Source organism: Pyrgilauda ruficollis, unplaced genomic scaffold (genome assembly GCF_017590135.1).
Source record: "Pyrgilauda ruficollis isolate IOZ18807 unplaced genomic scaffold, ASM1759013v1 scaffold152, whole genome shotgun sequence".
Lineage (NCBI taxonomy): Eukaryota > Metazoa > Chordata > Aves > Passeriformes > Passeridae > Pyrgilauda > Pyrgilauda ruficollis.
The window spans coordinates 350,352-364,361 of record NW_024513877.1 but is presented as its reverse complement, the minus strand read 5'-3'; the positions used below and the strand labels follow the sequence as shown (position 1 = coordinate 364,361).

Genomic DNA, 14,010 nt, shown 5'->3' with positions numbered 1-14,010 from the left:
TGGCTGGTTCCTAGACTATGACAGCATAAGTGCTACACACATGTGATTTTGAAATTCAGACTCTCAATTCTGCATGCTTTTTAATTTTGGAAATGAGATTACCTTCTATGTGATGTGTTTAAGTTTTGTAATATTTTTTGGATAAAAAGCACAATGAATTATGGAAGCGAAAGATAATCAACTTTAACAGTTAGCACAATTTAACAACCTGAATTTAAATTTCTGTGTGCTGTGTTCCTGTTTTAAAAAAGTTTTCTTCCAGCCACAATTAAGACAACACAGCCTCATCTTGTTCATAGATTCTTCTTGAAATAATGTCATTTTAACATCTATTTAAAGGAAGAGATTTTTTTTTTTTTTTTGCCACACACAAGCCTCTTGGCCTTCATTGCTCTTGAAGAGGTGATTCCTGGATACTGGATAAGACAACCGAGTAGATATTTTCCATTTGAACTTGCAGAGTACTTTTGAAGGGGGATGGCAATACTCTGTTCATTTGCCAGCACTGACAAAGGTCTGCTTGTCAGTGATATCTTTTACAGCTAAATTTACTCAGGAGTGACAGAAGCAGGTGCACCTTGGCCTGCCAGACACTTGTGCACACACATCACACAGCCTACAGGTCAACATCCAAAGGAGAAAAAGCCTGGGTCTGCAGAGCAGAGGGTGAGTGAGGCAAACACAACCCAAACTGGGGGGCTTCTCTTCAAAGCCAGCTGGTCTGGCTTTATTCTACAGGAAATTTTTTACCTGATTTTTTTGATCCACAAAGCCCTCAGCAGGTGCTGACGGGTACAACTTCCTGGAGAAGCAGAAGAAGGGCACTGGTGAGTTTTAATAGAAAAAAAAATATTAAATAACTATTCTTATGTCTCTGGAATGTTCTGCTTACCACGGCACTGAGAGATTCAGCTCCAGGCTCATGGTTACTCTCACAAAGCTTTGTTCAAGAGAAAACAGATAGCTTTGTAGCATGCATTTGTACCTAACTTGATACAGCGCTTGATTTTATCTTCTGTTGCCAAGAAAAGTTTTAAAAAACTGACTGGATATTTATAATCACTTTCTTTCCACTGTTTCTATGATTCTCAATGGAAAAAAAAATAGAGGATTTCATGCAGGAACAGCATGCTAGATGGTGCTGGCTGAGGGTGTGCTCTGTGCTCTCCATCTGCATCCTTTAAAAAAAATGAGTTATCCTGGTAATTTCCAAACAAATCAAAAGGATTTGTTGTCTGTAGACTGCTCAGTATTTGCAACTTTAGCAGTCATTCTAAGGCTTAGAAATTCCTTCTGAACATCAACTAAGTTTCCTTTGTAATAAACGAGTGAAATTAACACTGTTTAGAGCATTTTACAAAACAATCAAAGGTTTATCATGCAAATCTGTTGCCTTGTACTAAAGTGAAATGTAAATTGTAAGTTACAGGCTCCGTGAGAGCAGTGCTTGACACGGTGCTTTTTAAAAACATCCTGAATTTACACATTCCCTTGTTTTAAAACCACAAATCATGCCTGTGTGTTTATTCCCTAATTTGCATAAGAACTGGAAAATTAGAAGATGGGGGGATAAACTGCACTTACTTATACAAGAATTTTGAATGAAATCAGATCTAAAGTTTTCCAACTGTTCATCAGGCATTTAATAAACACTTTCTTCTTCCTTTCTTCCCCATTCTTGCCAAAATGTTTTAGGTTTTTTTTTTTTTCTAAATTTTTTTTTTTTTTTTTTCTTTTCTAGACCAATAAGATTTCAATTAATGTAAAAATTCAGGAAAATATGACCACATGTTAAAATAAATATTTTTTTGAGAGGAGAAAAGCATTTTTTTATTATTTTTTCTATTTCAAGAACTCATTCTTTCAACTGTTTCACAGTATTCATTACAAATTGCTGTGTTAAATTGAAAACATTTATTTAAGTGAATAAACAGACAGAAAACTTAACCATACGAATCTTTTTCAGTAAACAGATTCCATAGTTGCAAGCCACTGCACAGCATAGAAGAACTAATGGGGGAGAAAAAGGAATCATATGTCAATATACTGTTAGACTATTTCTGTAGTAGAGCTTCCCCACATATCAAAATAAATGATACATCAGCAATGAGTAGTCCAAGATTAGGCTGAATAATAATACCTGAATAACAATGCTCTTTTAAACATCCCTGATCTTTGATTTTGTTTCTGCTAGGCTGCTTGGTGTGGAACCCTGACAGGGAGGTCCTACCTCAGCAGAGGTAGATCAGGCACAATTGTCATCCATTTTCTTCATTTTCAGAGGCAAGGAAGTGGAGAAGACATTATTTCTGGTTTTGGAATGTGCTATATGAAAATAATCACATATTTGTTTGCTGCAAAGATATCCTGCTCTAGGTGAGAATAAAAGGCCAATAGGATAAAACACTACTAGTCAAAGCATAAAGTATACTTCTAAATATTAAAGATATATTTTCTGATCAAGTATGAAATATAGAATAAACAAAACCCCGAAAACTAGAGCTGCCTTTAAAATGAGCAATGTCTATAAAACTCTGCTCTTTCATAGATAATATGTAATGTATGGAAATCAAATCCACTAGTCATTAAAACAAATCACTGTTAAATGCAAAGTCAGTAAATAATAATAGCAATTCCTGAAACTAGCTAGACATTGTTCATGCCACACAAAACAAGAAAAAACATACAGCCTGCAGTTTAGAGCCTTTAGTTCTGCACACTCTAGGTTCATCAGCATTTTGCTGTATTGATTTTAAAGGCTTGGAAACAATAATCAATGTAACAAACTCCTGGATAATTTCATTAAATTCCAGTGAAGTTAGTTCTATATTTCACTGCACTGAGGGAAAAATTAGTTTGTGAAATGGAAGTTAAGATGCTTTCTTTTTCTAGAAAAAGACTGTTTAATGTTTCAAAATATAGAGATTACTCACTAGATAATTTAGACCATTAAATTTAAATGAGTACCCTTAATTGATCTTTCTGGTTTCTTATTTTTCATCAACAGATTTCAGCACATTAAGTGAAATTCTGAAATATTTCTGTTATTAATGAAATATTGAGAGATTAAGAAATAGAAAAACCTAATTGAATGCACTGAAACTTTATAACTATTTCAGTTAGAAAGAGAATCACCCCTAAAATGCCTGGTTCATTCTTTTATTTTTGTACCAACTATTCCCTATTAACTAAGACCTCTGTGGTTAATTTTGTAAATTATGGCAATTTATTCTACAACTTTTTTTTTTTTTTTTAATCTTTTCCAGTAAATCCAATTTTTAGTGAAAGGAGGATATCTGTATTAGTTTTTCCATAATGCATGTAAATAAAAAATGGGATTTAACCACAAAACTTTGGTAAAAATCTCAATTTATGAGATGCACAATCTGGATTGTGTTCTTCAAAAGTTAATTCAGTTTTTTTCATATACTGTTACATCGTATTTTAGAAGCATCTCATAACTTTCTACTTTCACTTACACTGGTAAAAACTGGACACTTTCCACTGAAGGCAGTGAAGTTGCATATAAAAGTTAGATAAGATGAGATGCATGAAAAAATTCAGTGGGGAAACAGAATGAATAGCTGTAATTGCAGCTTGATATAAGAGTACTTTAAACTTAAAAATTTTCCATTTTATGCTTCTATTTCAAAGTGTATGTGCATATTTATACACACATACACACACACACACACACATATATATATATATATATATACATACACACACATATACCTGCACATATAAAGTGTGTGTATGTACAAATATATATATGAATGTATATATATACTTTAAATTTATCTCTTTTTTCCCCTTGGTACAGTAGGCAAAACTTATTCTAAAAAAGGCATATAACTTTCTTCTTGGACTTTCATTAATTAATGGTTTTGTTCAGAATTTAATTGGTTATTGGTCTGAGACAGTCGCCATGGAAATCAAAAGATCAGACTACCGTTAGGAGTAGTGGAGAACTCCCCTCTTTGTCAGTCTGCTGGCAATGTAGAGAGCCACTTGGAGCCTTGCCTGACGGCTCCATGTCTCTGTATGTCCTGGTGGCTGCAAATGGATGGCTTTGCAGCTGCTCCCCACCCCTGCATGCCACTGTGGCTGATTCCCAAGTGAAGACACACTCACACACCACTCTCAATGACTGCTGGAGCTCCACCCTCATTCCATTTCAAAAATGCTGTTTCACTCTACATTCACCATAAACTAGCTAACAAGGACAGGTCTCAATGTGTACCCCTTGTCACAATGTACGGGCACAAAAACTGCTTGTCAGTGGTAGTGGTCCTTTTCAATTAAAGTGCTGACAATTTATTGCATGGTCAGATATGGGTTTGTTCCTTTGAAAGCAACTAAACATTATGAGACAAGCTCTGAAAGCACCACTTAAGAAATCTTCAATAAAGACAAAAGCACAGTGCTTTCTATGCATAACTCTAAAGGCACTGGATTCTAAATCAAGTTCAATAAATGCAGATTGCAAAGAATAAACATCTAAATTTAAGCTAATATACACAAGTTTACTGGAAGATGTAAAATAATTGCATAGGCAAAAAATAATAAAAATTAATAAAATTAGAGAATGAATGAAACAATTACAGTTTTGTTCATAAATATAGCTATATAGCATTACTAGTTCTATATACATACTTAAAAGTTCTACTTATGGCATATGAAGTGCAATCTAATGTTAATGTAGCTGATGCACTGTATCCTAAAACATCTGTCAGGGCAAAAACGTTAAAGGCTGAATAGTATGATACCAATGTGCTAAGGCTTTATCCTGCAAATCAAACATTTCTGTTTATGGGTCACTACATTTTATCTTCTGTTTTGACTCTTTTTTTAACAAAATAAACCTCTCCCCCAATAATTATAATTTCTCTCTACTTTCTTTTATTATTATAAAAATAACAATACAGAAGTACACAAAATGGGTGCTTCCTATAATTTTTGCTGTAGTTACCTGCAGCATTCATTCTTTTCCTTCACTTTTTAAAGCCCTATATGACTATATGCAAATTGTTCTTTCTCTAGTATCAATCCATCTCCTAAATTTAAAATTATTGTAGAAAGAATGCTTGGTAATAACAAATTATTATTGTGTGCAGTAATTCTAAAAGAGTATATTGACACTGAGAAGAATAGAAGAGACTGTGAAACAGTCTACTTGTATATCAAGAGATTGTTCCTACTCTTGCAAAAAAAAAAAAAAATCTGTCCATTTAATTATGTGTCCTTGCACTAACTGAACGCATTAGCCATTTAATACTGCATCTCAGTCTCACTGAAATGAAACTTAGGCTTGCATTCTTCCACAGAAATACAAGGGAACTGGTTTCCACTTAGGGTAAAGAAGCACTTGGTTTCTTTGTTCCTGGGAAAAAGCATTCTTTCAGTAGCTTCCCAACTGCTAGGTTTAATCTGCAAAAAGGATGTGGGAACTCCTCACTGAATCTCAGTTTAATCCAAAAATTCTTAACCCGTTTATCCCCACTAGCAACAGTCCTCTTGAATTATTTCTGCCCATATTCCTATTGTCTTATCTTCCCCTATATGAACATGTAGACCACAAAAAGATCCTTCAGTCTCACTTAGGACCTAGAAAACATGTACCTGTTCCCCAGCTCTTGCCCTTTTAGCTGAGCAACAGCAAAGAAAACAACTCAATCACATCCAGAGGTAAAGAGGTTTTATAGCACAGAAATTCCAACAGCTGTAGATTTAAAATATAAAGACAAATAGAAGAGTCACCATAACATATTTATTTGTTACTGAGAGTCTAAAAAAAAAGGCTAAAAATGTATTAGGTCAGTTCAAGAAGCTTCAATAGGTATTTGCATAAAGTCAATTGAACTTTTTGACAAAAAAAGGAAAACCATGAAGTTGTCTCTATATGGTTTTTAGTTGCTTGAAAAGAATAATAATTTCCAGTCAAAGGAACTTCAATTTAGTAATCAGATTTCTTATCCTTTAGCCATGTTAGGGTAGCTATCTGTAAAGTCATTGCTGAAATCAAAACTTGCTGCTCTGATTGGTGCAAATTTGCAATAACATAACAGACCAGAAATGGGAACTTAAATCTGCGCATCATACAGGAGCTGTACAAAGAAGATCAGACTAGATCATATGGCAGTAACAATGATTTCAGATCAAATATATCCAAACCAAAGTACAAATCTAAACATGACCAGAGGCCTACTTTCCTTTTAACATCAATAATGTCAATTTTTTAAAGTACTTTCATGGGAAGAGTTAAAACCCCACAGCAGGATGCTAATGGAAGGTTTAAATAGATTAACATAAGTGGCATAATCATGTCTAAAAGTTGACCCAACTATTGTGCAATTACATTTATGGTCACAGAAATTAAGAGTTCTTCACTTATCAAGAAGAACTGTCAACTTTCAAAAGGCCTCTCTAAATCATCTAATGAAATACTTGTATTAATTATTGTTTTTACAACAGAGATCTAGTATTACAGCAGCACTTAGAAGACATATTTATAAATCAACACTTGTGTTTGGAGCTGTTCAAACAAAAAACAAAACCATGAATTTAGAAGAGTTTGAAAACACCAAAAACCAGTGCATTTTGTCAAAATGTCCACAGAATAACCTATTAGTTCTTGCACGCAATATACAGATATATGCATGCAAGCAAATCTGTATAAAAAAGTTTGAGAGTGATACCTTCATACTCTCATTCCAGATATTAATCTATCACTCTTGCATTCTATATTCAATTTATGGTGTAAACATTGCTATTAGAACAGGTCGGATCATTGACCATTAACATTTGTTCATCATTTACTCCTATTTTAGTTCCAGAAAGTGGTATGAAATCTGAAATAGAGGCATATTGTCAGAAAACAGCAAAAAGCTGGTTGCTTATCCAAAATATAGCTCAAAGTCTAATCTGGAAAACCCATGAGAATTATTTTTTAGGGGAAAAAACCCAAATTTTGAATACTTTAAGAGATGCCTTTCATGTGTGACATTGAAATAACATCTAAAGCCAGAATGGGAAACCATAGTAGATTTCAGCAACAGAAGATGAAGTTGACCAACCTTTTTTTCCCCCTTACAACATGTTTGAGTCTGAATTTTGCTTGAATTGTGGCTAGGCGTCCATCCAAAACAAACCTCCACTTTGCTTGGCCCTCAAAATTACCATGAATTTCTTTGTCTACACAGATGCAGATGCTGATCTAATTTATAGCAGCTGCAGAATACTTAATTAAGCCTTTTCTGGCCATTTATGGCTGTCTGCTTCTGTATCACATCATCACTCAGTGCAAGATAGAAAAAAGCTTGAGTGTCACACAATTAGCAAGGGGGTCATATTTTAATAATCATATTTTTTTGTTTTAGGCTGTGCATTTTTTGTCAAAATATCTGAAAATATCACAATACCTTAGTCAGGCAATTCCATTTCTTGAAAAGAGAAGGAATGTGCAACCTAAAAAAATATTTTCCTAGTTCTCTCCCAGCTTTTCCCAAAATGAAAGTGAATCACAGAGAGATCCTCCTTATTCAGGGCAGGCAATCACATGGGCAAATAAATGTGGTAGAAGGAATTAAAAGTGTGCTCCTTATTTAGATGCTAATTCTGAAACAATTTATGGAAGCCTTTCCTCTCAGAGATAAGTAGAAGGAGCTGCACTAGCAGGAACTTCTTTAGAAATACCCAGCTAATTATACAGAGGTTTAAGACTTCTAAAGACTGCATAAATTAACAAAGAAATACAAAGTTATCTTCCTCTGCATCAATTCTAGAAGCTGTGAGAGATAGCTCTTCTACATTAGCAATTGAGTTGAATAGTAAAGATACTGTATTTCTTGGGTGAAAGCTGTTTAACAATCTAGATAGTCTTTAATCACAGATGTATTAGACCACACAGTAGATTACACTTCCACCAAATGCTTTACTTTGGAAAAAAAATCTGACGCTTCTGCATAGGAAGACGCAGAATTATAGACATGAGCACCAGTTCATGAAAATGACAGCATTTCCAAAATTATTCTTCAAATACATTCCTGTACTTAAACCCTATTAAGATGGGGAATTGATTCCAAATTTCCACTCTAAGTTCATATTTGATCTATTTTTGTATTTTTGCATAAGGGGAAAAAAAATCCCATTTAGCTCAAAATTTTACCTAATTAACTTTATGTCAGAAGAGACTGGGGAAGGGAAGTAGAATTGAAACTAGTTACTGAGATTTGAGTTTGTCTGAGACTAAAGTTTTGCTTGCCAATTTCTTACTAGCACTGAAAATCTTCAAAACCCTAGGTGCATTTCTTTCAGGCAAGCCTAGACACACACTTTTGGAGTTAAACTTCGGCGAGGGAGAGGTTAGTAGGTTAAATTCTTCCTATATTTACACTTAAGTAAGATCATGGGCTACAAGAGTTACACCCCTAAAATGCATATGTGTACATATAAACTCTATACATTTGGTGGAACATTGGCATACCATGATAAGTACATTTGCATTACTTACAGATGGCTGGTACAGGAACTGGACTTAGAGCATACCCAAAGACTAATCTGGAGGTAGAAGTTGGATCTGGGTGGCCAGTGACATAGGGCTGAGCTTCCATTTTAGTATCTCATCTCAGCCTGTCAGAGTACACTGAATTTCAACAGAGTTCAAGGGACTTTGGACATGCCATATGCTGCTCCACAGCATCCATGTTCCACACTAAGCAGGAGATCTGGGATTTCTATATCTATTAACCTCTTTCAGATGCCATTTCAGTCTCATTTTGAAGAATAATTTTTAAAAGATACATACCTTAAGAATTACTTATTTCTAAAATGCATGTGCGGCAAGAGTAGACATAGATTTAATTCTAATATCACTCTGCATTGTCATTCACAAAGTGATAAATACTATTTTGTAATACTGTTTTTATAGTATTTATTTTATTTTTATACTCTTTAGGACAAATTTAGTAATGTGTAATCTTTGAAAGAAAATGTATTTGTCTTTGAAGAAGTTATCTCCTATCTCTAGACTGAAAACAGTTTTTAAAAAATGACAATTAAAAAATGTCTTGGATAAAAGAAATATCTTTGGGCAGCTGTTTGTGAGATATTTAAAGGACAATAGCAACTTGTGAATTACAGTTTAAGAAGCTGCCTTTAGTAACAATGAAACACTGCAGATTACTAGAACAGGATCAATTTAGCAAAACAAACAAACCCCCTTTTCATTGTTGACTTAACGCATTTGGCAACCTTTTTTCCTCTAAAATCAATCTCTTCCCTGCAAAGGCCCTTGAAAGTATCAGCAGGGGAGCATAAAAAAAAAATCTCTTGATCCAAAAAAAAAAAAAAAAAAGGGCGGTGTCGGGAGGAGAGGGGAAGTGGTGAATTGAAAAAATATCTTTCCAAAAGGCTGGAAACTAACAGATAATATCCTGCGTTAGTCGAACTCCAAGCCCCTCATCTAATTTCACTCCACGGCTTCAATACCAGCCAGCTGGACACCGATCTGTCCCCTTCACAGGACTGTCATGCGCTGCTGGAGCTTCTCAAGCCTGGCCCTACGTGTTTGGCCACTCCAGCCCTCTCTGAAGCCCCGGGACCTTAGCTCCGACCCCCCACCACCTACCCTCCCACGGCTCCATCCTGGCCCTGAGCTGACAGGATTGGCAGCCCGGGTTCTGCTGGCACTGCAGAGCCTGCCATAGTGGGGACATCCGCTTGTTGCAAAGGTCGGAGCCGTGGGCAAAGGCTCTGAACAGGCTCCGGAGGGGCCCAATGAGGGCAGTTCTGCCTGGGGACGCGGGGCAGAGCTCTGCTTCCAGCCTCCTCACAGCCAGCCTTTGGTCTGGACTTCCCAACCCTTCGCTACTCCCGGCCAGTCCCACACAGCCATAGCTGCATTAGAACAGCCACTGCCCGGCCGGCTTTACATCGCCCCAGCGTCTTCCCGTCAGAACGGGGACGAGGAAAGGGCGGCGGCTGCAGCCCCGGCAGCGCCGGCGCGACCCGGGACCCGCTGTCACTCGCTGCCTCGCCCGGCCCTGCCAGATCCGCGGAGCAGGAAGAGATGGGGCCAGTGTCGTACTTACTCCTGCTGTGACTCCCGACCACCTCACCCGGAGGGACAGCCCAGCACGTAGAAATTATGAGTCAATAAATAAACGATGAGAAGCCCGGGTAAAGATGTGTGCAGGTGCAAGGGGTTAGGGCAGAGGCCAGAAAGGTTGCCCCTCAAAACCAAGTTGTTCCAGTTGGGACCCCCCTCTCCACAACTACATGTGCAGAGAAAAACTAATATTTGGGGTAAAAAAATGTTCTGCTGGTGCTACCTGGTTGCCTTCCTCAAAGAAGGCCCAAGGAGATGCATGTCTGGTGTTGGCACCACACACACCTGCCCTTTATAGAAGGAACAAAATTATATGCTGAATTTTACCACTTTGTATTTCACCCTGGCCTTTTAAACAGGCATTTATGAAACAATGAGATGGCTGTGTTTTCCAAAATACATGTCAAAGTATAAATATCAACTGGAGGATAAGTACAGCCTGTGATCAACAGTTTTGTAATTTTACTGATAGTGTAGCATCCCTAAGGTAGGATTTAGATGGAGTTTATAACAGCTTCTGAAAACATCAAGCTACTTACAAGATAGGCCTAAGTGCAAATCAGTAAAGATTCATATTCTTTTTATGGAAATTACTTCATTAATCTCCTAAAATTTGGAGGTTTGAATTTTAATAATATGCTACTTTTGTGCTTTTAAACATCCAAGGTGCCGAACAAGAATTGTAAACTGTGAAGTAACTACACCATGAGAAAGATTAAGTAAAGCATTGGAGGCGGATGATTTTGACAATAAAGAGGGTGTATGTGGTGAGTGTTTAATATTTTTTACATTAAATATCACCAAGTACTATTTACTATTTTTAGATTTTTGCTCAAAGCAAAACCTGGAGAGCAAAACTCTACGGCGTAAAATACTTATGGGTACACCTGTGACAAAGTCTTTCTGTAATCATTGCATGATGTGGTGATGATAACACCATTTTAGTAATGGCATGCCATTTTATTTAAAGTTAATATGTCAGCAATGCATACCTTGCAGATATATTTTTTTGCAATTAAACAATTTTGCAAAGAATCATGTACGTGTTATCTCATTGCAGAGGTTTACAAAGCAATTAATTTGTGCTCATGGAACACAACCCTGCTATCTCTGAAATTATCTGAGTTTATATATTTTTGTTCATTATAAAAGCATATGGTTTGAGGGACTATTATGAAAGAATGAAGAACAAATACAGTACTGTTGAATAATCTTGTGGGGTAGATTAATCTATAGCCTCAATTTCTCTCAGGGTGGGTTGCTGTGGCAACCGCCCCAGCTCACTTTAAAATAATTTCATAAAGCTCTCTTCAAGAGCTGCACCCAGCGTGGGCCAAGTTTAAAAGCAGCCAGACATGGGAAGAAGAGTTATACTGTGTTGCTCTTACAAATAGGGAGGTGGTGGAAGAAAGCAAGGTGTAGAGTGGAATGGGTTTTAGCAGAACTTTAAACAGAAAACAGAAACCAAGCTAGCCCAGGGTTAAGATGCTCAAGGAGATGGGTAATTACATAGTAATATCACTGCTTTTCAGTTTAAATACCATTAAAGGACGTAAGTTGGCAATCTTGTTTCTCCTAAGGGAAAAATATGTTTTGCATCCACAAAAGAACAAAAATATACTTCGATAATCATCTTCAAAGGAAATGTTACCTTGAAGTAATCACACTTGTAATGGAAAGAGATACTTGGATACACTCTTTAATAAACATTTGGAGATCTGATTTTATAATTATTACATTATGATTGATGTCTCATGGTTTAAGACACTGCATGCCTCAGGTGGTAGATTGGGGGGAAAAAAATTGTCAGCAGATCTATACATGGACTGTGGACAGGAGAAAAGCTGTCCACAGAAATTTCTTGTGCCAGAAATTTGAAAAGGGTACATTCATGGAGATTCAGTACATGTAGAGACATCAGAACAAAGGTTTTTCTACGGTTTGAAATTATTTCAGGTTTTTAAATTAAACCCAGAGAGAGGGAAAAAAAACCACTCAAACACTTCAAACTACTCTGCATAAGTTCATGCCTTTTCTAACCCTAAAACGAGTCACAGATCCTGATCCCTCCCCTTATATCTGTTTGTCCATCTGGCATCCGAATCCTGTTGTAAGAATCAAGATATCCTTTACATGGATTTGATTAACTGTGCTTGTGACAAAAATTTGGCATGGCTTTAAGGTGCTCCAGTATGTGAAGGTCACAACTATTAAAAGATTAGACCACAGGTGCCCACATGGAGGTGTAGTTGAGGTTCTGAACTGCTGTATACTTTTATTTTCTGAAATATTTGCTTACTGTAATAACTACTTTCAAAATAGGACAGAGCTCACATTCTGTCTTGCCCGTTGAAGGGCTGTGTTACCAACTAACCAGACACCAGAAAACTTACACATCCTGCACAAAATAAAGCAGATGCCAGTCATTTTCAGTTAGAGCACAAACGTGTCAAGTCTTAACATAATTTTCTAATTTTTGCCACTAAGAATGTACAAATATTACTGGATAGTTGGATGCCACACTGGGAGACCAAAATTGTCTGTGGAAGAGGCATAGCAAGGGTACAACCTGTGTAACTGTTCTGTATGTCTTTCCTGCTGTGCTTCACAGCAGACCTGAAGCTGAGAAAGTATTTCTTTCCCAATGTTTTTCAGGCTGTGTTAACACTGCCGTGCATATGTGTCTCTTACCACAGTGTACAATGTGCTTCACTTGTACCTGATTGCCTGGTGGCTCTGGCACATCAGCAGCACTGTCGTTATTGGTGTGGGTACATTTGTAGCATGTCACTCTCACCCAGACAGATCAGGACATGGATGAGACCCGCAGCATTCTCTAAGGATTTGCATTGTGAGCAATTGTAGGGTGCTTGTTAGAACTACCTGAGCTTTGTTTTGGTCTGACTGCGCTTTGAGCATCCGTGATTTAAAGAGTACAGTTGAACTGAAAAGGTATTTATTCACTGTCAAATGCTTTGGAAGTAGGTCAGTGGCCCAATGAGAAGTTTCTAGGGGAAAAGACTGTGAGACCAAGGACTTGTATTAAAATAACCCAAATATATATTTATCGCTGTGTTTGAATTCAGTCGTTTGGTTTTTTCACGTGTGATGTTCCTATTTCCAGTACCTTAATCTATCATAAAAATAATACTCTGTGTCTTTACAAACTGCCCTGCTCCTCCCAAAGGATCATAAAAGTTGGCTATCCGCATAAAAATTTTTAAAGTATATGCAAGATCCAATTTTACTCAAATCACTGCACGTGCTTAATCTGGATTCAAACTCACAGTGCAGTCCTTTCAGTCCAGTTTTAGAAGCGACTGAACCTATTAAAAAAAATAAAGCTCTGTCCACACACAGTGTGCTCTCAGTGCTGCATTTCTGCAGGTAAGTCCGACACGAGACCGTCTCCGGCAGCTTCCCGTGGCCGGGACCTGCTTGAGGAGGCGAGCGGGCCCGGATCTGGCCGCTGCTCATCGCGGGGAAGCACCGCTGAGCCGGCGCTGCGCCGGAGCAGTTCCCCGTGACGCGGGACGCGCAGCCGGATGAGTTGGGAAAGTTGGGCTGCTCAGCAGGAGCAGTTCTCGGAGAGGGGGAGCCTAGCCAAGGGGCTGGGCAGGAGGTCTCGGGGGCGGGGGCAAGTGCCAGAGGACCTTAGCCCTGCCGCGTTCCGGAGGCGACGCAGGGGTTGGATTGCACCGCAGGCCGTGGGCCGGCTGCCCCCTCTCGGTGCCCGTCCCTCCCCGACGGAGGTGAAGCCACTCGGAAGGTGTCGCCTTGGGGGTGTCGGGGATGAAACCCGCAGAGACGTCCCGAGCCCTGGGCTCCGCAGGCCCCGAGTGCGCCGAGATCGGTTAGTGCCTGCAGCCGGGCCCTGACCAGCCGCAGATGCGCTGCCGCGG

General features: G+C 38.0%; 1 protein-coding gene across 16 annotated transcripts in view; it reads left to right on the top strand.

Moving 5' to 3' along the window:
• Positions 1-644: 644 nt before the first annotated feature.
• MEF2C (myocyte enhancer factor 2C) overlaps positions 645-14,010 on the top strand; it is a 135,568-nt gene continuing 122,202 nt past the window's right edge. For all 16 annotated transcript variants that reach the window (XM_041461715.1, XM_041461730.1, XM_041461729.1 and 13 more), the window contains exons 1-2: positions 645-827; positions 10,775-10,875. The gene's annotated coding sequence lies outside the window, so the exon portion shown is untranslated. The remainder of the gene's footprint in view (positions 828-10,774; positions 10,876-14,010) is intronic.